Raw genomic sequence first — 27216 nt, forward strand, 5'->3', positions numbered from 1 at the left:
CTCTTGTTAGAAGGCCATAAATTATCCTTAGTCAGATCCTGTGGTCACGTTCTGTGTTCTAGGAAGAAAATACTTCACTAAAAGGGCTTTGTCAGAAACCTTATTCTTCACATCCCTCGCTCTGTCACTCTGTTTTAAAGGCAAGGGATAAGGCTGGCTCTGTGGTGTAGTCAGTTATGCCTCTGCCTGTAGGGCCAGCATCCCTTATGAGCACTGATTCTAGTCCTGGCTGTCCCTCTTCCAATCCAGCTCTTAGCTATGGCCTGGGAAAGCAGTAGAAGATGGCCCAAGTGTTTGGGCCCCTGCACCCACCTGAAAGACCCATAAGAAACCCTGGATCCTGGCTTTGGATTGGTTCAGCTCCAGCTGTTGCAGCCATCTGGGGAGTGAACCTATGGATGAAAGGCCTTTCTCTCTGTCTCTCCCTCTCTATGTAATTCTACCTCTCAAATAATTTTTTAATTATTTAAGTCTTTAAAGGCAAAAGAAGTCAGATGAGTTTAAACTAACAAATAATATGAAACAACATATTTTGTATAAAAGAAAAAAATTTAACTCAAATATATAAAAAGCTGATGAAGTACAAGAAAAAGATATGCAAAAATGTAAGAAAGATGGCTACGTTGGTTTGACATCCCACAATACAGAGAATAAATTTTAAAACAAAAGATGCTTCTAGAGACATATATGGCCACTTCTTGTAATAAAATGTCAAATAATGTGGGTATAATGACATTTAACCTTAGATATATATTTAAGAAAAATATACAGCATTATATGTAAAAAGGATGAAGATAAAGAAAAGGATGATTGGATTGTTCAACAACAGTACATCTTGCCTCAGATTCATGTCTTGACACTCCTGGTTTTTCACAACCAAATCATCCACTGGACAACTGGAATGAAAAAAAAAAAAACACATCAATTGAACATATATGTTTGTTTGTAATGCTCATGCAAAAGCAATGAAGTTTCTTCCTGTCATAGTGGCCTATGATTTTAACATATCAGTTAAATGTATTTATTTATGACTAAAAATTTTTTTCTCTTGATAAATTAACATAATAGCTGACACCAATATATTTCCCCATTTTCAATCATGTAGTCCTACAATCTTTAGTGTTTTCTCTAAATGGGGTGGTGTACTATGGTACACCAGTGTTTGGGATGCCTGAATCAAACCCATAGCAGTGCCAGTTTAACTCTTGGCTACTTTGCTTCCAACACAGCTTCTTGCTAATGTATCCTGGAAATCAGCAGAGGAAAACTCAAGTGCTTGGGGTCCTCACACACTTAAGAATAACACACTTGAGAGACCTTGATGGAGTTTCAGGTTTTTGGCTTCAGCCTGGCCAGCCCTAACAGTTGCAAGCAGTTGGAGAATGAACCAGTAGATGGACAATCTTCTCACTTCCACTGTCACTTTTTCTTTCAAGTAGAAGAAAATAACCAAATAGGCATTTTTAAAAGTGGGGAAACATTTAGTAAAAAAAAAAAAATTACTCACTGACTAAATGGAGTAATAAGCTGAGTGGTTTTGATTAGCCATTTATATTCTCTCTTCTTTTTCTGTGTTTGAAGAACTCTCAGCATGGATGATGGAAAAATTTTATTGTATTATTTACCTGCAGATGCAGGAGAGGAACATGTCTGTTAAGCAGGACCACAGCTTGGGAACAGATTCTCATGCTTAGTCTTCCAGGAGGAATGGTTATCAGCATGTGTGGAGTTTTTAAATAAAAAACTCTCTTCTTCCCCACACTCTACAAAGACTACTTTCCCCATATTTCTAGAAACCCTGACATTTTCAGGATTTCAGAATGACAATAGGTACAGAAAATTCCCAATAAATCAATACAGCTGGGTATAGTGTGCTTAACACCTACACTCTGAGTAGGGCTAAAACAGATAACTTGCTTGCTAGGGACATGAGTCTATCAGTAAAAAGAAGCCACATCTTGACATGATCTACATTTCTGGAATCATTCAGAGATCCTGAATATCAGTACAAAGTGATGAATAAATGAGCCCTGAAGATTGTCTCCTGGGTATGGGATGAAGTTGAGATATACATGTCGGAAAGAGGAGTTCTAATATGCAGTGACCATTTCCCACTCATCTCAATAGTGTTTCATGTGGGAGAATAACCTATCCTCCCCTAGTCTGGAGAAACCAAGGCAGGGCCAGGTGATTCTGGCCAAGCAAATGTAATTACAGATTAATTGTGTCACTGTTTCATTCAGTGCCTATTTTGTTCTCCTGTCACAAACTCTACCCATGTTCTAGTAAAGGACATTCTACCACCCTGAGAAAAACAGATTTGATACACGTTTTGAATGCAGAGGCTGTAAGTCGGTGGTTTCCTAACCATAAGTTAATTTACTACCACCTAATATTCTAAGACAGCCAGAAAAAAACATTACTTAGAACAGTTCACCCTCACAGATAGATGTCACTGCAAGTCTATGGGGTGGCCCTATGGACCTTTCAATAAATGGTGTGGAAAACAGATACAGAACAAAATTAAAGATGAATTTCACACCAAGTGTGTAACAGCTTGAAAATGTGTGTGGGGTTTGACTTATAATGTTGAGTAGGACAAGTCCATTCTTTATTTTAAGATTTGTTTCCTTCTTCTCTGAGAGGATACCAAATGGTGGGATGATGCTGATGCAGGAGGGTCTGGAGGCCCTGAGGACCCTGGAATGGAAGGCCATTGCAGTTTCTGCTGAGGTTTTGGCAGTGGCATCCAGGGCTGTGGTAAAGCCAGGGCCAGGTCCACAGCCAAGGTTATGGAACTCATAGAGCCTGTCACCAGGCTTGGCCACCTGTTTAAGAACATGAAGATCAAATCCTTGTGGGAGATATATCTCTTCTCCTTGCCCATCAAGGAGTCTGAGATCTTTGATGTTTCCCTGGGGACATCCCTCAGTGAGATTTTGAAGATCATGTCCGTGCAGAAGCTGGCATAGATTGGCAGTGAAGCAGGTTCAAGGCATTTGTTGCCATTGAAGAACACAATGGTCATGTCAGCCTGAGTGTGAAGTGCTCCAAGGAAATAGCCACCACCATCTGAGGGGCCATCATCCTTGCTAAGCTGTCCATTTTGCCCATGTGGAGGTGCTATTGGGGAAACAAGATAGGCAAACCTCACACTGTGCCTTGCAAGGTGACCAGATGATGTGTCTCTGTGCTATTGTGCCTCAATTCTTGCTCCTAGAAGCACTGGAATTGTCTTCACTGTGTCCCCAAGAAGTTGCTGATGATAGCTGGCATTGGTGGCTGCCACACTTCAGCCAGTGGGTGCACTGCTATCCTGGGCCACAAAGGGCACCTTCTATGCTATCCCCAAGACCTACAGCAATCTGATCCCCAACCTCTGGAAAAAGAATGTATTCACCAAGTCTCCCTATCAGGAAAGCATGGACCATCTTATGAAGACTCACACCAGAGTATTTGTGCAGAGGACCCAGGCTCCAGATATGGCTACAAAATAGGATTTTACACAAGAAAACAAAGTGAATTAAGTCTGTTAAAAAAGATTTATTTATTTATTTATTTATTATTTATTTATTTGAAAGGCAGAGAGAGAGGGAGAGAGAGAAGGAGAGACATAGAGGAAGTAAGATATTTTCCATCTACTGCTTCACTCCTCAAACGGCCACAATGGCTGGGGCTGGACCAGGCAAGACAGGAGCTTCTTCTGGGTCTCCCACATGAGTGTAGGGTCCCAAGGACTTTGGGCCATCCTCCACTGCTTTCCCAGGCACATTAGTGGGGAGCTAGATTAGAAGTGGAGCAGTCAGGACTTGAATGGGATGTTGGCACTATAGGCTGTGACTTAATTAACTATGCCACAGCACCAGCAGTTGAAAAGTCCATTCTAACTGAAACTCAATATTCAGAAGCTATCTAAGCCCAAGCTGAGAAATCTGAATATATAAATATCCATACTCCTTATGACAAAATTAAAGAAATGCAAAACAATGTTAAAAGAAAAAAGTTACACCACAGAAAAGTTACCTTCCTAATAGCAAAAAATGACCAATCATATGAAAAAAATAATTGGCAAACATTTTGAAATATAAAAAATATTGAAAAAATAATTGGCAGGGCCGGAACTGTAGCATAGTAGGTAAAGCCACCACTTTCAGTGCCAGCTTCCCATATAGGTGCCTCCTTCTGATCCAGCTTCTGCTATGCCCTGGGAAAGCAATAGAAGATGGCCCAAGTTCTTGGGGCCCTGCACCTGCATGGGAGACCCATGGCTCCTGGCTTCAGATCGGTGCAGCTCTTGCCATTGCGGCCAATTGAGGAGTGAACCATCAGATGGAAGACCTCTCTCTCTCTCTTGCTCTCTCTCTCTTTCTCTGCCTCTTCTTCTCTGTGTAACTCAGACTTTATAAATAAATCTTAAGAAAAGAAAATATAGTTGGCAAAATAATTGGAAAATGTGCATAGTCCAGAAAGACATTATTTAAAGTATAAAAAAGGTGAATACAGAGGGACAAATAAATGAGAAACACAAATTAAAATTTCAAGGGAACATATTGTTCCATGTAATATATTTGAGAAATTCAAAAATTTTTTTGACAGAGTTAGAGAGAGAGAGAGAGAGAGAAAGGTCTGCCTTCTGTTGGTTCACCCCCCAGATAGCCACCACAGCTGGCACACTGCACCAATCTGAAGCCAAGAGCCAGGTGCCTCCTCCTGGTCTCCCATGCAGGTGCAGGTCCCAAGGACTTGGGCCATCCTCCACTGCCTTCCTGGGCCACAGCAGAGAGCTGGACTGGAAGAGGAGCAACCAGGACAGAACTGGAACCCCAACCAGGACTAGAACCCAGAGTGCCGGTGCTGCAGGCAGAGGATTAGCCTAGTGAGCCACGGCGCCAACCCAAAATGTTTTTAAATTGAACTAAATCTGACTAGTTCTATTTCCATTTTACATAAATTATTCCTATTCAAGAAGGACCTGACATGCAGAGGAAAAAATCAAACTGGCAACTATTTAAATCAATAGTACAGTGTAGAGAAAATTTTATAACAGAAACAACTCAAAAGTATCATGTTCATGACAAAGTATTCAACAAGATGAACCCATGAAAGAAAAAAAAATTATAAAATTCACAGTTTGTAGCACAACCATTTGGGAATTGGAGTGCATCACAATAAAAGGCAGATGCTGAACTGAGGGAACTGACAGAAGAGAAACTCATTCATTTTGTGCATTTTACCAGAGGACACTTTCCTATTTACACATAGATCAAGGGAGTCAAAGTTGCAGCTTTAATTAGGGTGTTTTGGTAGAAATTTCAGGCTACAAAGACAACCAAAGAATGGGAGAAAAGGAAAATAGGCCCTGGAATAAAGAAAATCAAAGAATTTAAGTCCCTAAATTTGGATATAAAACACTACAGTACACTATATGGGACACTTCAGATAAAAAAAAAAAAAAAGCAATAAAAAAGCAGTCACTAGAAGCTGAAAGAAATAGAGTTACCTAGTGACCATTATAAGGAATACACTTTAGAATTTAAATCCAGCCAACTAACTGCCTTGTAAAATAGAAATAATTTTTCTGAAGAATATGAGTATCCACAATGTCTGCAACACATGGTTTACAATATTGATGATAAAATTCAGAATCACTATTCATGTAAAGAAAGAAAAAATTTAGTCCTACTCAAGGGAAAGAAAATCAGTTGAAGAAAAGGCCAACATAAGTCAGATTTTATAAGTAGCAGACAAGATGACTAAACATTTTCCAAATCTCTTCCAGTACTTAAAGGATGACATAAAAGTAATATCAAGACTTTTTTTTTTTTTTTTTTTTTTTTTTTTACAGGCAGAGTGGACAGTGAGAGAGAGACAGAGAGAAAGGTCTTCCTTTTTGCTGCTGGTTCACCCTCCAATGGCACCGCAGCTGATGCGCTGCGGCCAGTGCCTGATCCGATGGCAGGAGCCAGGTACTTATCCTGGTCTCCCATGGGGGTGCAGGGCCCAAGCACTTGGGCCATCCTCCACTGCACTCCCGGGCCATAGCAGAGAGCTGGCCTGGAAGAGGGGCAACCGGGACAGAATCCGGTGCCCCGACCGGGACTAGAACCCGGTGTGCAGGCACCACAAGGCGGAGGATTAGCTTAGTGAGCCACGGTGCCGGCCTTTATCAAGACTTTTATAGATCACACCACCAGTGGCAGCACTGACTGCTGAGGAAATGGTAGCCTAGGATAGTTGGCTGTTAAGTGACATGGATTCTGCCTGCCGCACCTGACTCTTGAGAAAGAGACACAGCCCCTGCTGCAATGGGACTAGGAAAGTGGGCAGTGAATTTAAATCCATCTGGCAGTGGGGAGATGTTCCTGCCCTGGATAGCAGCAAGACAGTAGCCACAGTTGATATTGGAAGATTCCCATAGGAATAACACTTCCAAGACAGGACCTCAAGCTGGTTCAGCAGATCAGGAAGTTCACATTTTTCTCCACAGGTGTCAACACTGTCAGAAAGTGAGGAGTCTCAGGACTTATTTGGCAGCTGAGGCTCTGCACAGAAAGCCCATTAGAGTTATGCTGGGAAGCTGGAAAACCTTGAAGAAATGGATAAATTTCTGGATACATATAACCTACCAAGATTAAATCAAGAAAATATAGACAATCTAAACAAACCCATAATAAGCAATGAGATTGACACAGTAGCCAAAGTCTTCCATCAAGGAGAAGTCTAAGGCCTGATAGCTTTACTGCTGAATTCATTCAAATAATTTTTAAACTATTCCAAAATCCTGAAGAGGATGGAACTCAGCCACTCTTTTTATGAGGCTAGCATCAATCTGATACCAAAACCAATGATACAACACAAAAAGAAATCTACAGACCTAAATCCTGAATGAACATAGATGCAAAGATTCTCAACAAAATATAAGCAAGCCAAAGATTTTAACAATTTGCCCTCTTCTATATATAAAGTCATACTAAAAATAATCTATAATGAAGAAGGAGATGGAAAAGAGAATGGGAGGTGGGAAGGGAGTGGAGTGGGGGGCACGGGGGAAAGAACCACTGTATTCCTAAAGTTGTATCTATGTAAAAATGCATACATTAAATAAAAAAATCATTCAATATGATCTCATTAAAGTCAAGGACTCTTATATTGAGAAGAGCTGGCTGGTTGGGTTGTTAGGTAAAAGGAACATACTTTAATAGCCACAGGAAAAAATATAAGCAAGTCAAATATAAACAATATCAAAAAGATCATATATGATGATCAAGTGGAATTTATCCTAGAAATGCAAGGGTGGTTCAACATTTGCAAATCAATAAGTATCATAAATCACATCAATATAATGAGGAATAAAAATGACATGGTCATCTCAATAGATGCAGAGAGAGCATTTGATAAGATTCAATACACTTTCATGATAAAAACCCTCCATAAATCAGATAGAGAAGAAACATACTCAAAATTATAAAGGTTTTATATGCCAAACCAACAGCCAATATCATGCTGAATGGGAAAACACTGAAAGTGTTTTCTCTCAGATCTGAAACACGACAAAGGTGTCCAGTTTCACCACTCTTATTCAAAATAATACTGGAAGTTTTAGCAAGAGCAATTAGGGAGTAGGAAGAAAGAAAGAGTATCAAAATTGGAAAAAGGTAAGTCAAATTATTCTTGTAGATGACATGATATTGCACATGGAAAACATACACTCCACCAAAAAGCTGTTAGAATAGATAAACCAATTCAGTGAAATTGCAGGTTACAAAATAAATATACAAAATGCTGTAGATTTTTCATATGCTATGATGAATTCACTGAAAGAGAAATCAAGAAAAAGAATCCCATTCACAATGGCCACCAAGAAATTAAATATTTATGAATAAATTTAACCAAGGAAGTAAAAGATCACTACAATGAAAGTTATCAAACATTGATGAAAGAAATCAACAAGGACCCCCATGAAATGGAAAGATATCCCTTGCTCATGGATTGGAAGAATGATTATCATTCAACTGTCCATAGGGGCTGGCACTGTGGCATAGTGGGTAAAACTACCACCTGCAGGGATGGCACACTATTTGGGCAGCAGTTTGAGTCCCAACTGCTCTACTTCTGATACAGCTCTCAGCTATGGCCTGGGAAAGCAGTAGAAGGTGGTCCAAGGGCTTTGACCCCTGAACCCACATGGGATACCTGGAAGAAGCTCCAGTCTCCTAGCTTTGGATCAGTCCAGCTCCAACCATTGTAGTCATTTAGGGATTAAGCCAGTGGATGGTAGACCTATCTCTCTCTCTCTCCCTTTCTCCCTCTCTCTCTCTCCCCCTGCCTCTGTAACTCTGCCTTTCAAATAAATAAATCTTAAAAAAAATAAAATAAAATGTCTATACTACCTAAAATAACCTACAGATTCAATGCAATCCCTATCAAAATATCAACAACATTCTCTTATAGAATTAGGAAAAAACAATCCTAAAATTCACATGGAATCACAAAAGACCTAGAATAGCCAAAGTGATCCTAAGTAAGAAAAATCAAGCTGGAAGCATCACAATACCTGATTTCAATGCATAGTACAATTACTAGTATAGCAATGAAAATAGCATGTTACTGGCATAAAATGTGACATATATATTGGCCAGTGCCATGGCTCAATAGGCTAATCCTCTGCCTGCGGTACCAGCACCCCGGGTTCTAGTCCTGGTTGGGGCACCGGATTCTGTCCCAGTTGCTCCTCTTCCAGTCCAGCTCTCTGCTTGGCCTAGGAGTGCAGAGGAGGACAGCCCAAGTTCTTGGGCCCTGCACCTGTGTGGGAGACCAGGGGAAGCACCTGGCTCCTGGCTTTGGATCAGTGTGGTACGCTGGCCACAGCAGCCATTGGGGGGTGAACCAACAGAAAAAGGAAGACCTTTCTCTCTGTCTCTCTCTCTCATTGTCCACTCTGCCTCTCAAAATAAATAAATAAATAAATAAAATAGACAACCCAGAAATTAATCCACATACATATAGAAAACTTATTTTGATAATAGTCTCAGATCATACAGTAGAATAAGTATAGTCTCTTCACAAATTGTTCTGGCAAACTGGATTTATGTATGTAGAAGAATGAAATTAAATTCACACCTCACACCATATATAAAAATCAACTCAAAATGTCCTAAGACCCAAATTTAAGACCTGAGACTATAACTGGAAGAAACTATAGTGGAAATATACCAACATTGGTGTACAGAAAGATTTCTTGGACAAGACCTCCAAAACAGGCAACAAAAGCAAAACTAAAGAAATGGAACTATATCAAACTCAGAACTTTCTGCGTGGCAAAGAAAATGACCAATAGAGTGAAGACACATCCAACAGAAGGAGAAGAAGACATTTAAAGCTACTTATTTGACAAAGCATAAAAATCCAGACTATATCAGCACTCAAAAACTCAACAATAAAAAAAAAAAATTCAGAGGCCGGCATTTTGGCATATTGGGTAAAACCTCTGCCTGTAATGTCAGCATCAAATATGGGTGCTAGTTCATATGCCAGCTGCTTCACTTATGATCCAACTCCCTGCTTCCGACATGAGAAAAGCAGCAGAGGATAGCCTAGGTGCTTGGGCCCCTAATACCCATGTGCGAGACTTGGAAGAAGCTCCTGGATTTGGCCTGGTTGAGCCCCATCCACTGTAGCCATGTGGGGAGTGAATTAGCAGATGGAAGATCTCTCTCTGTCTCTGTCTCTCTTCTGTCTCTCACTCTATGACTCTTTCAAAAAAATAAATCATTTTTTTTTAAATCCAAGGAAGTAAAGAGCAAAGGACCTCAACATACAGTTCTCAAAAGAAAAAGAATGGCCAAGAAATATATGAAAAAATGCACAAGTCACTACCCATCAGGGAAATGCAAATTGAAACCATAATGAGATACCACTTACCCCCTGTCAGAATGGCTGTTATCCAAAAGACAAAATGTAATAGGTTCTGGCAAAGATAAGGAGAAAGGGGAAATCTTATACACTGTTCATGGGAATACAAGTTAGTGCAGCCACTAAACAGTATGGAAATTTCTGAAAAAAACTAGACACATATACTTGCCATATGACCCAAGAATCCCACTTCTGTGTATATACCCAAATGAAATGAACATATTCTATCAAAGATATACCGGCACCACCATTTTTATAGCAGCACTGTTCACAATACTCAAAATATGAAATCAAACAAGTATCCATCAACAGATGAATGGGTAAAGAAAATGTGATATATATATATATATGTATGTAAGCAGTAGAATATTAATCAGATATAAAAAATAATGAAATCATAGTATTTGCATCAAAATGGATGCAACTGGAAGGCATCATGTTTGGTGAAATAAGCCAGACACAGAAAGACAAATCCTACATATTCTCTCTTATATGTAGGAACTAAAATTAAGGAAGAAAAAAACAATAAACAAAAATAAACAAAAAAGAAATATATATGTATCAATATTACTGTAAATACACTTTTGCCATATTTGTTTTACATATTTGTCAAAACAATGAGTTAGAATGACATATTACTACAGTTTTAGAGATATGTGATCATTTTCTAATTTACTGTATATGAGCAAAATGTATGTATTTTCTTTTGATTTTGCCTATATTCCTGCTGAATATCGCCTTTTAATTTTTACTTATTTAATTCCTTACTTAGTGGAGAATTAAGCCTTCAGCTAGAATATAAATTTAAAAATACATTATCTCAAAAATTAAAAAGAAGGAAAGAGGAATAAGAGAAATATCATGTCTTGGAATTGTATCTATTGACTACATTAAATTTATTCCCTTGATATTAATATCACATTAATGATAAAATTGATGAGAACTGTGTTATAGCAATTATCATACATTTGCTTTAACCCTGACAATATAATGTATTAGAAATTCCTTTAAATAACTAACACAGAAGCTGGCACTGTGGTATAGTGGGTAAAGCCATAGCCTGCAGTGCCAGTATCCCACCAGGATGCTGGTTTGAGTCCTGCTGCTCCACTTCTGATCCAGCTCTCTGCTGTGGCCTGGGAAAGCAGTAGAAGATGGTCCAAATCCTTGGGCCCCTGTATCCACATGGGAAACCCAGAAGAAGCTCTTGGCTCCTAGCTTTGGATCAGCGCAGCTCCAGCCATTGCGACCAATTAGGGAGTGAATCAGCGGATGGAAGACCTCTCTCTCTCTCTCTCTCTGCTTCGCCTTCTCTCTGTGTAACTCTGACCTTCAAATAAATAAATAAATCTTTCCACTGGGATCTCACTCACGCAGATCTTTCATTTAGGTCTTCTTCTTTTTTTTTCCCCAGAGTGTCTTGGCTTTCCATGCCTAAAATACTCTCATGGGCTCTTCAGCCAGATCCGCATGCCTTAAGGGCTGATTCTGAGGCCAGAGTGCTATTTAGGACATCTGCTATTCTATGAGTCTGCTGTGTATCCCACTTCCCATGTTGGATCATTCTCTCCCTTTTTGATTCTATCAGTTAGTATTAGCAGACACTAGTCTTGTTTGTGTGATCCTTTTGACTCTTAGACCTATCAGTGTGATCAATTGTGAACTGAAGTTGATCACTTGGACTAGTGAGATGGCATTGGTACATGCCACCTTGATGGGATTGTATTGGAATCTTCTTCCTCTCTGGGCTTCCTTCCTTCCACAGGGGTCTGCGTGGCTCGCTTCCTCCCTCCTTTCTTTAGGTTCCAATCAAGCACATGTTCCCTGAGTGCCCTATTTAAACAGGTATTCCAAGTACTCCCTCCCTCACCTCCATCCCATCTCTTCTTTGCTTTATTTTCCAACTTCTCTCTATTTGAGATGCTGTGTATTTTACTCATTATTATAAACAACAATAAATGTAGGGTCCATAAAAAATGAATCTTTTAAAAAATAACTAAAACAAATAGCAATTAATTACAAACATAGTACATATTAATCCAACAATATCAATAACCACTTCAAATGTGCTTCAGCTAAATACATCAATTAAAAGAATTTCACACAGGAAAATTTAAACCAAAATCTGTGCTGTGTATCAGAAAACCATTTTAAATATACAGACAAAGGCTGGTGCTACACTACAATAGGCTACACCATTGCCTGTGATACCAGCATGCCATATGTATGCTGGTTCAAGTCCCAGTTGTTCCACTTCCAATCCAACTGCCTGTCAATGTGCCAGGGGAAATGCTGTATTATCACTAGAGTGGTTGGGCCCCTGCACCTATGCTAGAAGCCCAGATGGTGTTTCAGGCTCCTAGCTTCAGCATTGTTCGGTCTCAGCCATTGTGGCCATTTAGGAAGTAAACCAGCAGGTGAAATCTCTCTCTCTCTGTCTCTCCCTCTCTTTATGTCACTCTGCCTTTTAAATAAATGAATATATTTTAAATAAACAAATATAAAGACATATGAGGGGTTTGAGGACATATCGGTCAAAGGAAAACACATTTCATTTGCATTGGAAAAAATTCAGAAGAGGTCTGGCATACATCATGGTGACAGTAGTTAATGACAATGCATTTGACTATAGAAAGTAAATAAGAGATTACATTTTAAATAGCTCCAATGTAAAGAATAGGTGTATGATAGAATGCATGTGGCAATTACCTTGGTTTATCCATTTTACATTATGCAAATATTTTCAACCATCATTTCTATGTACTAAATGCAATCAATTTTTGTGAATTTAAGATAAACATTAAAATTAGTATTTTAATTTTTAAAATATTTTATTTATTTGAAAAACAGACTTATCTAGATAGAAGGAGAGACAGAGAGATCTTCCATCTATTGGTTCACTCCCCAAGTGGCTGCAATGGCTGGGGCTGGACCAGGCTAAAGCCATGAGTCACCCATGTTGGTGGCAGGGGCCCAAGCACTTGGGTTATCCTATGCTGGTTTCCCAGGCATATTATTAGGGATGTGGATTATAAGTGAAGCAGCCAAGTCTCAAATCAGTACCCATATGGCCTAAGCCTTTGCACCACAATGCTTGCCCTCAAATAAGCATTTTATTTTAAGATTTTTCAAATATTTTTCTATTTCTGAGCACTGCATAAAGTATCATATTATAGGGATCAAAGAGTATAACCAAAAGGTTAAAAACAAATTTTTGAGTACCACTTCCATTCCTTACTTGAAGTGCAATAAAATCAATAGAACTATACTATTTCCACATTGAATACAAGCTAATAAAGTAATTCCTGCAAATAATGTTGTTAACTTTACCTCAAATACTTGAATTATGATTTGAGATTTTCTAGTATACAACAGAACTAGACTGGGAGGTTACCACCTAAGCAAGAAAAATATATATCATTAGCAAATACATGAATTGAGACCATAGTTGTAAATTTAGAAACTTGAGACAAACTATATTTATTTGAGGAGTTAAGTAAAAAAAACTACAATCTGAGAGGCACCATCCCTAAACAGGAACTTTATCACATATGCAGAGGCTGTTAGGAAAAGAGTTGCATATTGGTGCCTCCTCACATGGGGCACCAAAATGTTAGGAAACAAGGCACAGAATAGAGAGGAGGCAGTGTACAAATTTAAAGCCAGACTGATTTCATTCAGAGAAAATAAATCCATAGAGGTGAGTGACCAACTGCCTGAATGCACATTGATGGAGCTTGTGGCAGAAGGCCCTGACCCCCAGGGGCCAGACCTTTTTATATTTTAGGAGGACTGGGGTTGGGGGTGGGGTAGGTGGGAACAGCCGGCAGAGGGGATTTCCTGCAAATGGTCTTTCAGGTGTTCAGAGCAACTGGTCTTTCAGGTGGCTGTAAGGGGTCAGGTATGAAGGCAATGTGTGAGACCCAATTGAGCTTCAAGGGCAAGGAATACATTCCAAAGTTTTAGCTTTTGTGCAATGAGGGAAAATGGCTGAGGCTCATGTCCTTATTCCATCTGAGGCCATATACTCTTGATAAAAAAAAAAAAAAAACTTGGAGGGTCTGGCACTGTGGCATAGCAGGTTAAACCATTGCCTGCAGTGCCAGCATCCCATATGGGCACTGGTTTGAGTCCTGGGTGTTCCACTTCCAATCCAGCTCTCTGCCATCGCTTGGGCCCCTGCACCCATATGGGAGACCTGAAAGAAGCTCCTGTTTCCTAGTTTCAGATCCACCCCCTCCAGCCATTGCAGCCATTTGGGGAGTGAGCCAGCAGATGGAAGATTTCTCTCTCTCTCTCTCTCTCTTTCTATCACTATCACTATTTCTGCCTCTGCCTCTGCCTCTGCCTCTGCCTCTGCCTCTGCCCCTATCTCTCTGCTGCCTTTCAAATAAATAATCTTAAAAAAAACTTGGAAGGATCTATACCATAAATTTAGCAGAATGTTTTTTATGTACAGGAGCGTAACATTTTAGGTTTAGATTACCAATGAAGATAACCTTTAAATAAATTCTCAAAGGTTTTCTATTAATATTTAACATTCTAGTACCATTTGTTGAACGCTGTAATTAACACACAATTATTCTTAGGTGTTTCAATTTTAACTGAAAAGTGATCCCTGTTAGGAATTTGGAAAACATCATGTTGAGTGAAATAAGCCAATCCCCAAGGGACAAATACCACTTGTTCTCCTTGATAGGTGACAACTAACTGAGCACCAAAAAGGAAACCTGTTAAAGTGAAATGAACACTATGAGAAATGGTGACTTGATCAGCCCTCACCCTGACTGTTGATGAGCAACTTAATATGCTATCCCTCTTAGTATTTTTTTTGTTTGTTCTACTTAATACTTTTGGTTGAATACTATAATCAATGCACAATTATTCGTAAGTGCTGAAACTTAACTGAAAAGTGATCACTGTTAAATATAAGAGTGGGAATAAGAGAGGGAAGAGATGTGCAATTCAGGACATGCTCAAGCTGACTTACCTCAAATGGTAGAGTTAGAAACATAAGAGGGGATTCCAATTCAATGCCATCTCACTAGTCCCACTGATCAACTTCTGTTCACAATTGATCATAATGATAGGACTAAGAACCAAAGGGATCATATAAACAAGAATAGTGTCTGCAAATACCAGCTGATAGAATTAAAAAGGGAGAGAATGATCCAACATGGGAAGTGAGATACACAGCAGACCCATAGAATGGCAGATGTCCTAAACAGCACTCTGGCCTCAGAATCAGCCCTTAAGGCATGCGGATCTGGCTGAAATGCCCATGAGAGTATTTCAGGCATGGAAAGCCAAGACACTCTGGGGAAAAAAAAGAAAAAAAAACCTAAATGAAAGATCTCCACGAGTGAGATCCCAGTGGAAAGAACGGGTCATCAAAGAAGGAGGTACCTTTCTCTGAAGGGAGGAGAGAACTTCCACTTTGACCATGGCCTTGTCTAAATATGATCAGCGTCAGTGAACTCAGGGGGCTTCCATAGCCTTGGCAGCTCATGACAAGAGCCTAGGGTGATTACTGAGGCCATAAACAAGAGTGTCAATTTGTTAAGTGAACAACAGGAGTCACTGTGCACTTTCTCCTCATGTAGGATCTTTGTCCTTAGTGTGCTGTACATTGAGATTTAATGCTATAACTAGTACTCAAACAGTACTTTTCACTTTATGTTTCTGTGTGGGAGCAAACTGTTGAAATATTTACTTAATGTGTGCTAAACTGATCTTCTGTATATAAAGAGAATCGAAAATGAATCTTGATGTGAATGGAAGGGGAGAGGGAGTGGATAAGGGGAGGGTTGCAGGTTGGAGGGACGTTATGGGGGGGAAGCCATTGTAATCCATATTCTGTACTTTGGAAATTTATATTCATTAAATAAAAGTTAAAAAAAAATGTGAATATGGTTTACTGCCCTTGTCTATACTCTTGAAGAACAGTGGTTTTCTTACTTGATACCTATTGAATTCTTTATTTAGTGGAGTTTTAAAAGTATGTCATTGTAAAAATTAAAAGAAAAATTAAGAAAAGAAGGAAGAGGGAAGAAGGGAGCAAGAGCGAGAGAGAGGGTTGGTGGGAAGTATTACTATGTTCCTAAATCAGTACATATGAAATGCATGGAATTTGTTGACCTTATGTAAATAAAAAGTTAAAAAAGAATTCTATTTAGAACTTCAATTGCTTTATAGTTTGTGGTTAGATGTGATTCTTTATTAAATGGCTTAGAAATAGAATTACTTTTTTTTAATTTGGAAGGCATAGAGACAAAGAGATAGGAATGTAATTGATGTGAATGGAAGGGGAGAGGGAGTGGGAAAGGGGAGGGTTGCGGGTGGGAGGGACGTTATGGGGGGAAGCCATTGTAATCCATAAGCTGTACTTTGGAAATTTATATTCATTAAATAAAAGTTAAAAAAAATAGCCCTTGGGGCCAAGAAAATGACTTACTCAAAACATCTATTTACTTTCTGAGAGTAGTCAAAGCAGAAAAGGCAGTAATGCATTTTTTAAAAATAGATGTAATCTTCTACCCGTAAGCTCCATTACATCACAAGAATAAGGTGAGTTTAACATTTTACTTAAGGTCACTTAGCATTATCAGTTTTCAAAGAAACAAATACCTTAGAAATAAATCATTCTGCTTTAATAAATTATAATAATGTTAATGAAATTTGAAACTTCTTTAAGGGTAGAAGCCAAAATCCAAACTGGACAATCTTAAAAATGCTGAAATGTAAAATGTTGACTTCCACTTAGATAAAATGAATTCTTGTTCTAATCTCTGTGGCTTTATTTACCTCCTTACCTTTATTCTTTGGCTTGGTGATGACAGTGGCCCCTTAGCATTTCTAATTTCATTCTGAAGGCTATGGTGGCTGTGGAACTTCTCCATAGAGCTTGAGTAGTGGCAAAATGGGAGTACATGTTCATCGATGAGGTAAGCACTGGGTGCCAAGCAGTGTTGGTCGGAGTCTCAAGGTGGAGTTTTTCCATGATCTTCTGGTGCCCACACTCAGCAGCAGCAAGATCTCAAATAAGTATTATAAAAGTAACATAAATATAAAGACACAAATTAAATATAAAATATGCAGAAAGATAGACCATTAGAACAATAGTCCAAAGTAACCCAAAATAGCTATATTCACTTCAGACTAAACTTAGAGGTCTCCCACATGGGTGCACCCTCTGCTGCTTTCCAAGTCACATTATCAGGGAGCTGGATCAGAAATGGGGCGGCTGGGAATTGAACTGAGACCCATAAGGGATGTGAGTGCTGCAGGTAATAGCTTAAATTACTGCAACATAGTGCCTGCCCCAGAATCTTTTTGGATGTCACTTCTAACACCAAAGTTGTCATGCTTCCTGAACACCAACCCAGTTCTCCAACACCTACTAATTATCAGACAGTTCAATTCTGATCCCATCTAGAGCTAGAAGAGAACTTGAAGATGCCAGACCCAAGCATGTTTGCTGTTTATGGTCAACTCTCTCCATTCTGAAGTTGTATAGTGAGCTCACAGTTATTGCCAGAAAGGGGTGTGTTATGAAGGATCAGAGCTATACCTATTACTCAGGAAATTATAAAGGCCTTAAAATCTCTGTGCTAGACAATAAGTAGAAAGCCAAATAATTTGTTTCTTATAACTACATTCTCAAATAAACTCTCAAATTCATAAACCCTTTCTCAGCCAGCAAAAGCTAACCTTCCCAGGCATCCTCAATGGGCAAAAACTCTATCTGAAAAAAACTACTCTGTGATACTATTTCCTTTTTTTTCTTCTTTTTTTCTTTTTGACAGGCAGAGTGGACAGTGAGAGAGAGAGAGACAGAGAGAAAGGTCTTCCTTTACCGTTGGTCCACCCTCCAATGGCTGCTGCAGCTGGTGCGCTGCACTGATCTGAAGTTGGGAGCCAGGTGCCCCTCCTGGTCTCCCATGCGGGTGCAGGGCCCAAGCACTTGGGCCATCTTCCACTGCACTCCTGGGCCACAGCAGTGAGCTGGCCTGGAAGAGGGGCAACTGGGACAGAATCTGGTGCCCTGACCAGGACCAGAACCTGGTGTGCCGGTGCCACAAGGCGGAGGATTAGCCTATTGACCCATGGTGCCAGCCTCTGTGATACTATTTAATAAACAAATGTATGGGTTTTAGGATTTCCTAAAGGTGTGGAAAGACAGAATCAATTAAAAGGTCTATTCAGTGAGGTAATAAATAAAAACGTCCTTAATTTGGAGAAAAGGGGACAATCAAGTACAGGAAGCACATAGAACTCCTAATGGACATGACCAGAAAAGATCTTCAGCATGACACATGGTGGTCAAACTTTCAACAGGAAAATATAAAAAAAGGATTTTAAAATGTACCTGAGAGAAATGCCATATTGCCTTCAGAGGATCTCCAATTAGATGGACAGTTGATTTCGAATCAGAAACCTTATAGGCTAGGAAAGAATGGAGAGTTGTAGTCTAAGTCTTATAAGAAAAAAACTGTCAACTCAGAATACTATACCATGCAAAGCTCTCATTTATGAGTGAAGGTGAAATAAAGACCTTTCATAACAAACAGAAATTGAAAGAATTTGTCACCACTCATCCAGATTTATAAATGATGCTTTAAAAGGATGTGCCCAACAGAGAAACAGAAAGGTAGTCATCATTATGAAAGCATGTGAAGGCAGAAAATCTAGTAAAAGTACAAAGGAACGCCAAACCAAACAATAGGAATAGTTATGGGAAAATTTTTGGCAGGGCAAACTCCTTACTTATCAATAATAATCATATAGAAATGCCCTACATTCTCCAATTAAAAGGTACAAACTGGCTGAATGGATTAAAAAAATAAAATTCCTCTATTTGCTGCCTGTAAGAAACACACATGACTAACAACGATACAAACAGACTCAAAGTGAAAGGATGGAAAAAGGTATTCCATGCTAATGGAAAGCAAAAATTATCAGGAGTAGCACAAAAACTGTAAAAAGGCAAAGAATAGCATTATGTTATTATTAAAGATCAATTCAATAGGAAGATGTGATTACAATAAATGTACATGTCCCAATACTAGTGCATCTGGGTTTCTAAAAGCAATGTTAATGGATCTAAAGGGAGACACAGACTCTAATACAATAATGAGACACTTCAACACACCACTTTCATCAATGGACAAATCAACTAGGCAAAAAAAAGAAACAACAGAACAAATTTACACCATGGACCAAATGGACCTGTTATCTACAGAACATGCCATCCCCAAACTGAAGAATACACATTCTTTTCATCAGTGAATGGAACTTTCTCTAGGATATATCATATGCTAGGCCATAAAGCAGGTCTCCATAAATCAAAAAATACCTGAAATAATATCATGCATCTTTTCTGACTACAATGGAATGAAGCTGGAAATTAACTAACTAAAGAAATGTGAGAAAACATGCAAACACATGGAGGCTGAACAACATGTTCCTAAATGAACAGTAGGTCATGGAAAAATCAGAAAAGAATTCAAAAAATTCTGGAAAACAAATGAAGATGACAATATAACATATCAAAAATTATGGGATACTGAAAAAGTAGTGTTGAGGGAAGTTTATGGCAATCAGTGCTTACATCAACAAGTTAGAAAGGCAAAAATTAAATGATCTAACAATACATCTCAAGGATCTAGAGAAACAAGAACAAACCAAACCCAAAATCAGTAGGAGGACCAGAAGAAGAAAAAAATGGAGGATTAGGGAGTGGCATGCTTCAAAGGCTAGGGAGAAACAGTGAAGAGAATAGTGTAGAAGGTACACTCTTGGTGGAGAATTGGAGAGAAAAACACCCAGGAAGCCCCATGGGAGGAGGGGAAATGGCCTGAACCTGCATAGTGAGTGCTGACATGCAGCCAGAGAGGGCGGAGAGCCAAAGCTATGGAAAGCCAGAGCTGGCAGCATTCTTGAGATGGAGGGAGGATAGACTGTACCAACCCATGAGGTTAGAGCAGAGAGAGAATATGGTGTGTGTCCAGACTGGAGTCCAGGGTCCTGGTAGTTGCTGGCAGTTGTCAGTGGTCCTAGTGGAAGTGTAGAGGGTTGTCCAATTCCAACGAATCACTCCAAAACAGAAACTGTGATCCAGCTGAGAGAGGGCAGGTGCCATTTTAAAACAGGGTAAAACTACAGAAGCCTGCAGGTGTACACATAACAGCTCACTGAGACAGGACACTTGAAGTTAGTGCTGGCAGCAGTGGCAGGCAGGCATTCAGCCAGTGACTCTAGGGTGTGTGTGATCCAGAACTTCAAACAGTGGGTGTGGCCCACAGCCCCCACTGACTCAGAGCTTGGCTGGGAGGCAGCTGGACAGCAATGAAGGACAGAGGGGTGCCTGTGCCAGCAGTGTCCTCTGGACTCAACAACTGTGGGAGACTTGAGTGCTGAGACCATGGGGACTCGGTGGCTACAAGTAAAGGCGTAGAGCATAGCTGGGTATTGATTTCCCCCTTGCTCCTGGAACTTAGGTGTTACCCTGGAAACTTGCCCCACCCTAAAACATTGGCCAGAGCCCCTTGGCCACACTCACCATATACTTCCTGTTAGTCACTGGAAGGGCAGACATTCCAAAAAGCCACAGAAGCATACCTCAAAGACAAAAACCAACAAAAGGAAAAATTAAAAATCAACTCCACAAATGCTGAAAAATAAGAACCAAAATGCAAGAAACTAGAATAAGGAAGTCACCATGACCCTCCCAGAGGAACACGACATTTCAACATTAGAATGCTAAAGTAGAGATCAAGGAAATGTCAGAAATGGAATTTAGAAAATTAATCATAGGATGAGTCACTCAAAAAAAATCAGAAGCAAATCCACAAAAGAAAATGATACATGACATGAATGAAAATTTTTTCCTAAGAAATTGAGAACTTAAAGAGAAATCAAAATGAAATTTTAGAAATGAAAATTTCAATGGATCAAATAAAAAAGTGGTGGAAAGCCTTAACAGCAGACTTGATGAGGCAGAAGAAAGAATATCTGAACTAGAAGACAAACTTTCAGAAATCTTACAATCAGGAAATAAATAAATAAATAAATAAAACAAAAAGAAATTAGAAAACATAAAAACAGTGTTGGAGATTTATGAGATACTCTCAAATGACCCAACATGTGCATCTTAGGAGTTCCTGAATGAGTGGAAAGAGAGAAGGGAATAGAAAACCTATTTAGTGAAATAATTACAGAAAACTTCCCCAATTTGGAGAAAGAAAGGGATGTTCAAATAGAGGAAGCACATAGAACTCCTAACAGACAGGACCAGAAAAGATCTTCACTACCACACATTGTAGTCAAACTTTCTACAGTGAAACATAAAGAAAAGATTCTAAAATGTGCACAAAAGAAACAGATTACTCTCAGCGGCTCGCCAATTAGACTCACAGCTGACTTCTCATCAGAAACCCTACAGGTTAAAAGGGAATGGTGAGATAGAGTCCAAATCTTAAAAGAAAAAACTGTCAACCCAGAATATTATACCCTGAAAAGTTCGCATTTATGAATGAAGGTGAAATGAAGATCTTCCATAACAAACAGAAACTGCAAGAATTTGGCAACACTTGTCCAGCCTACCAAAGATGCTTAAGGATATGCTACACACAGAAACACAGAAAGATAGCCAGCATTATGAAAGAATGAGAAGGCAGAAAACCCACCAGGAAAAGTACAAAAGAAATCCAAAGTCAACAACAGGAATATTTTTGGAAAATGGCAGAACCAAGTTATCATTTACCAATAGTCACTTTGAATGTAAATAGCCTCAATTCTTCAGTTAAAATATACAAACTGGCTGAATGACTGTAAAACAAGAGCCATCTATTTTCTATTTAAGAAAAACATCTCATCAACAAAGATACAAGCAGATTGAAACTGAAATGATGGAAAAAGATAATCGATGGTAATAGAAACCAAAAAACAGCTTGTGTTGCCATCCTAAAATCAGAGACAATAGACTTTAACATAAAAACTGTTAAAAGAGATTAAGAAAGGCACTATGTAATAATTAAGGGATCAAACCAAGAAGAAGATGTGACCACAATAAATGTATATACACCCATTACAGGGCACCTGGCTACTTAAAAAATGTTAATAAACCTAAAGGTAGACAGACTTCAATACAATAGTAATGGGAGATTTCAATACCCCACTTTCAGCAATGGACATATAATCCAGACAGAAAATTAGCAGGGAACAATAAAGTTAATTGACACTATAGAATACATATTCTTCTCATCAGTGCATGGAACTTTCTTTAGGATAGATAATATGCTAGGCCACAAAGCAAGTCTCAGCAAATTAAAAAAAAAAATTATTCCATGCATCTTCTCTGACCACAATGGAATAAAACTAGAAATCAACAACTCAAGAATCTCTAGAACATATATAAACACATGGAGACTGAACCACAAGCTCTTGAATGAACAGTGGGTCATTGAAGAAATCAAAAAAATTCTGCAAACAAATGAAGGTGATAATACATCATATCAAAACCTATGGGATACAGCAAAAGCAGTGTTAAGAGGGAAGTTCATAGCAATCGGAGCCACTAGGAACTGCAAAGGTACCAAATAAATGAGCTATCCATGCATCTCAAGGACCTAGAATATCAACAACAAACCAAACCCAAAACAAGTAGGAGGAAAGAAATAATTAAAATTAGAAAAGAAACAAAATTGAAACAAAAAATACAAAAAAGTGAAATAAAAAGATGGTTTTTTAAAAAGATAAAAAAAAGATACACCATTGGCACAACTAACCAAAGAAGAAGAAGAAGAAGAAGAAGAAGAAGAAGAAGAAGAAGAAGAAGAGGAAGAAAGAGACCCAAATCAATAAAATCAGAGATGGAAAAGGAAATATAACAGCAGATATCATAGAAATAAAAAGAATCATCAGAAACTATTAAAAGATCAGTATGCCAACAAACCAGGTAACTTAGAAGAAATGGATAGATTCCTAGAAACATACAATTTACCAAAGTTGAGTCATGAAAATATAGAAAACCTAAATAGACCAATAACCAAGATGGAAATTGAATAAGTAATAAAGACGCTCCCAACAAAGAAAAGCCTAGGACCAGACAGCTTCACGGCTGAATTCTAGCAGATATTTTAAAAAGAACTAATTCCAACAAATAGGAGTGAATCATCCCAAACTCCTTCTATGAAGCATACATCATCTTAATGCCTAAACCTGGAAAAGATGCAACAGAAAGAGAACTATAGATCAATATCCCTAATGAACATAGACACAAAAATCCTCAACAAAATAGCTGATTGAATCCAACAAAACATCAGAAAAATCATTCATCATGACCAAGTGGGATTTATCCCAGTATTCAGTGATGATTCAACATTCACAAATCAATTAATGTGATACACCACATTAGAAAACTGAAGAAGAAAAATCATATGATTATCTCAATAGATACAGAAAGAGCATTTGATAAAATACAATATTCTTTCATGATGAAAACCCTAAGCAAAATGGTTGTAGAAGGGACATTCCTCAACACAATCAAGGCAATATATGACAAACCCATGGCCAGTATCCTATTGAAAAGGTAAAAGCTGGCAGAATTCCTGCTAAGATCTGGAACCAGACAAGAATGCCCACTCTCACCATTGTTATTTAATCTAGTCCTAAAGGTTTAGCTCTAGCTAAAACCTTAGGCAAGCCAAAGAAATCACAGAGATACAGATCAGAAAAGAGGAAGTAAAACTATTCTTATTTGCAGATTACATGATCCTATATATAGGAGATGCAAAAGACTCCACTGAGAGACTACTGGAACTCATAAAAGAGTTTGGTAAAGTGGCAGGATATAAAATCAACAGAAAAATCTATAGCCTTTTTTTTTTAATTTTTTTTAACTTTTGTTTAATGAATATAAATTTCCAAAGTACGACTTATGGATTACAATGGCTTCCCCTCCATAATGCCCCTCCCACCCGCAACCCTCCCCTTTCCCACTCCCTCTCCCCTTCCATTCACATCAAGATTCATTTTCGATTCTCTTAATATACAGAAGATCAGTTTAGTATACATTAAGTAAAGAGAAAAATCTATAGCCTTTATATACACAGACAATGTCATGACTGAGAAAGAACTTTTAAGATCAGTACCATTCACTATTTGTTGAACTCTTTACTTAGTGCAGGTTAATCTTATGAGTATAAAGTAAAATGAAAATAGATCTTTATAAAAATTAAGACTGGGAAAGGAGAGAGAGGAGGAGGGAGGGTGGGATGAAAAGTACCAATATGTTCCTAAGTCAATATATATGAAATACATGAAATTTGTATACCTTAAATAATTTTTTTAAATCAGCAGTGAAGCCATTTGGTTCTGGGCTTTTCCTTGTTAAAAGGTCTTTATTACTGATTCAATCTCCATCTTGGTTATTGGCCTATTTAGGTTTTCTATGTCTTTGGGAGTCAATTTTGGTAGATTGTATGTGTCCATAAAACATTCCATTTCTTCTAGGATTTTCCAATTTATTGATGTATAGCTATTTGTAGTAGCTCTTCATGATTTTTTAAAGATTTATTTATTTATTTGAAAGGCAGAGTTGCAGAGTCAGAGAGAGAGAGAGAGAGAGAGAGAAGGTCCTGGCTACTCCACTTCCAATCCAGCTCCCTAGTGATGAACCTGAGTAAACAGCAGAGGATGTCAAGTCCTTAGGCCCCTGTCCCACCATGAGACCTCAATGAACTCCAGGCTCATGACTTCAGATTAGCCCAGCTATGGCAGTTGCTGGCCATTTGGGGAGTGAACCAGTGGATGGAAGATATATGACTGAATGAGCAGATACTAACATGTCTCCCAGGAATGAGAATGTTCTTGTGAGAGGAGAATCTTAATGTCCCTATGGGTTAGCTCTTCAGATCAAGGATATACTACAGCTAATTCTCAGGCTTAGGGCATAAGCTACTACCTTGCTTTCTTCCAGAAAGAATGAGCTAGGGTTAAACTGCACAGTCCTAGGGACTGAGCCACTGGGAGCATCTTAGATCACCACTCACACAGTTTTGAAACTTAGGACAAGGAAAAGAGTGAAGGGAGCATTGATGAGACACCACCTTGTAAACTTTCCAAGGGAACAAGCCAATGACATTCATGAGATATCTGCATTTATGGTACCTAAAAGGACATGTGCAAATATTTTTTAAAATTATTTTACTCATTTGAAATGCAGAGAAATAGACAGAAAAAAAGAAAGATGTTTTTTCCCTCCTTCATCGATTCACTTCTCAAATGCATGCAACAACGATGACCAGGCTGAAGGGATGGACCAGGCTGAAGCCAGAAGCCAGAAACTGAATTTGGGTCTCCCATATGGGTGATAGAGAACCAAGTACTTAGGCCATCATGCACTGCTTACAAGAGTGTGTAATAGCAGCAAAGTGGATTGGAAGGAAGGCTGATACTCTGATATGGGATATGGACATCTGAAGTGACATCTTAACACCTGCTGTAGAGTCAAAATCAAAATGGAGTGAGTGTGGCTAAGATATGATTGCAGATCTCTTGCTTCTGTACATATTAGCTTTGCTTGCTAATGGCTAAGGGTGTATCTTGTAAAACTATGTGGGCCAAAATTCCAAGGAAATAAGTTGAGAGAAATGTGTCCTGCACTGTTATCTTGCAACCATATTTTAGAGTTGTTATTGTTCCTGGGTTTGTTATTGCTAACTGTTATCTTACAACCATATTCTGGGTTTCTTTTTTTTTTTTATTGTTCACTGCATATCAGGGGTTTGAAATTGTGAGCCTTAGTGGAAGAATACTGTAAAAAACTGTGTAACTCGCTGTTGGGACTGCACTCTGGTAAGGAGTGATGGTCCCAATCAGATGCCTTGCCTCTCCTTTTCAATTAAATTCACGTGTGACTGTCACTTGTTTTTGTAATATTCTATTTTAGCTGAAGAATGGATGCAACACTGCTCTAAACATCCACCAAAGCAGAGTTTTTACATGAGAATGATAAATAGGTTTTCTCCACTTTCTTCTTATGTGAAATCTTCACAAATAGAAAACAAACCATTTTTTATTCCTGTGGAAAAATGCTGCTTGTTCTTTGGAAAAATGCTGAAATACTGAAGCTGAATGAAAGGTATCATGGCAGAAAATATTTAATAGTGTTGGGAACTTCAGAGGGGAAGGTGCCATTTGACAATGTGGGGCTGAATGCAGATATTTAAGATTTATTTCCACAGATACTGGTTTGTCCCCTTTGAAACCTATGGGGAAATTTAATCCAAATTATCATAGTAAGAGATGAGATCATGTGGAACCTTAGAGGAGGTGATTAGGATCAATTCTTTCATGTGATTAATGGGTTGCAGGTTTACCTCCAGGGGTCTGTTTCAGCAGTCACTTTACATTAGCCTCTCCTATACTCAGCTTTATTGGTCCACATGGTTCTTGTGCTAGGCCTTTGCCAATAAGAAGGCCAGCACCAGATGTTACCCCTAAAACCTGGGACCAAATCCTTGAGCCAAATAAAACCATTTCTTTGTAACTTACTCAGTCTGATACTGTGTTATTAACAAGAGAATACAGATTAAGATCCCGAGGAAGAGCCATGCTGAGAGGTCAGGGTCATGGACTAGAAATCTTGTTTCCCAACTCAGGGGGACCAGATCACCCCTGGTATGAGAGGAAGGTTTAAGGATCCTACAGATAACAGCAGATTCCCCCCAGTGAATAGCATATCTGCAGACATACTCCCTCTGAGGACCTCTCATCCTACCACACTATTTAGGGAGACGTGCGCCTATCCAGAGGGCCTCCAGCACTGACCAGAAGTTTCTGTGTGCAGGAACAGGACAGAATGCTGAGGGGCCCAGCTACCTGCTCAATTCGAGCAAACTGGCCCAACACACTCACCATTTCCTTGCTTCCGTGATATCCAGGCGCCCTCTTGAGGGATCCTGTGATGACCGAAATTTGCAGAGCGACGGAGCCAGCTAAGGCTTCTCTCGGGAGCAGATCCGGGGAGTTGAGTACAGCGGTGCCAAAAAAATAATATCGCACGTGGTTCCCCAATGATGCCCCTGGGCGCCTTGATTGAACAATTTGCCCAACCGGCAAGAATGCACGACGTCAGAAAAGGTGTAGCCAATCAGAATCCCGTTAAGGTTCCTTGAGGCTGTTCCTGGAGAGGGGAGAAGCTTGGACTTAAGCTGCCTGCTTCTCTCAGATGGCAACTCTTCTGGCGGTAGGAGGCACTTTCCCCTCTCGATGGTCCCACCTCCTTGGATCCCCCCTCTC

At 39.0% G+C, this 27216-nt stretch overlaps 1 long non-coding RNA gene and 1 pseudogene across 3 annotated transcripts; one reads left to right on the top strand and one right to left on the bottom strand.

The window, feature by feature from the left end:
- Positions 1-530: 530 nt before the first annotated feature.
- LOC149123247 (uncharacterized) lies at positions 531-27216 on the bottom strand. 3 transcript variants are annotated; one of them, XR_016218596.1, is made up of 6 exons: positions 26833-27216; positions 20474-20532; positions 18281-18357; positions 16725-16947; positions 9922-9967; positions 531-896 (listed from the first exon to the last, which is right to left on the bottom strand). It is a non-coding gene; the product is annotated as an uncharacterized LOC149123247 (long non-coding RNA). The 3 variants fall into 3 exon arrangements; XR_016218597.1 differs by lacking the exon at positions 9922-9967; XR_007912613.3 differs by lacking the exons at positions 20474-20532; positions 26833-27216 and adding an exon at positions 19882-20041.
- On the top strand, positions 2793-3497 carry LOC138844777 (small ribosomal subunit protein uS5 pseudogene; annotated as a pseudogene).

The sequence above is a fragment of the Oryctolagus cuniculus genome, chromosome 12, assembly GCF_051225735.1.
Source record: "Oryctolagus cuniculus isolate XC-2025 breed Fujian yellow rabbit chromosome 12, ASM5122573v1, whole genome shotgun sequence".
Classification (NCBI taxonomy): Eukaryota; Metazoa; Chordata; class Mammalia; order Lagomorpha; family Leporidae; genus Oryctolagus; species Oryctolagus cuniculus.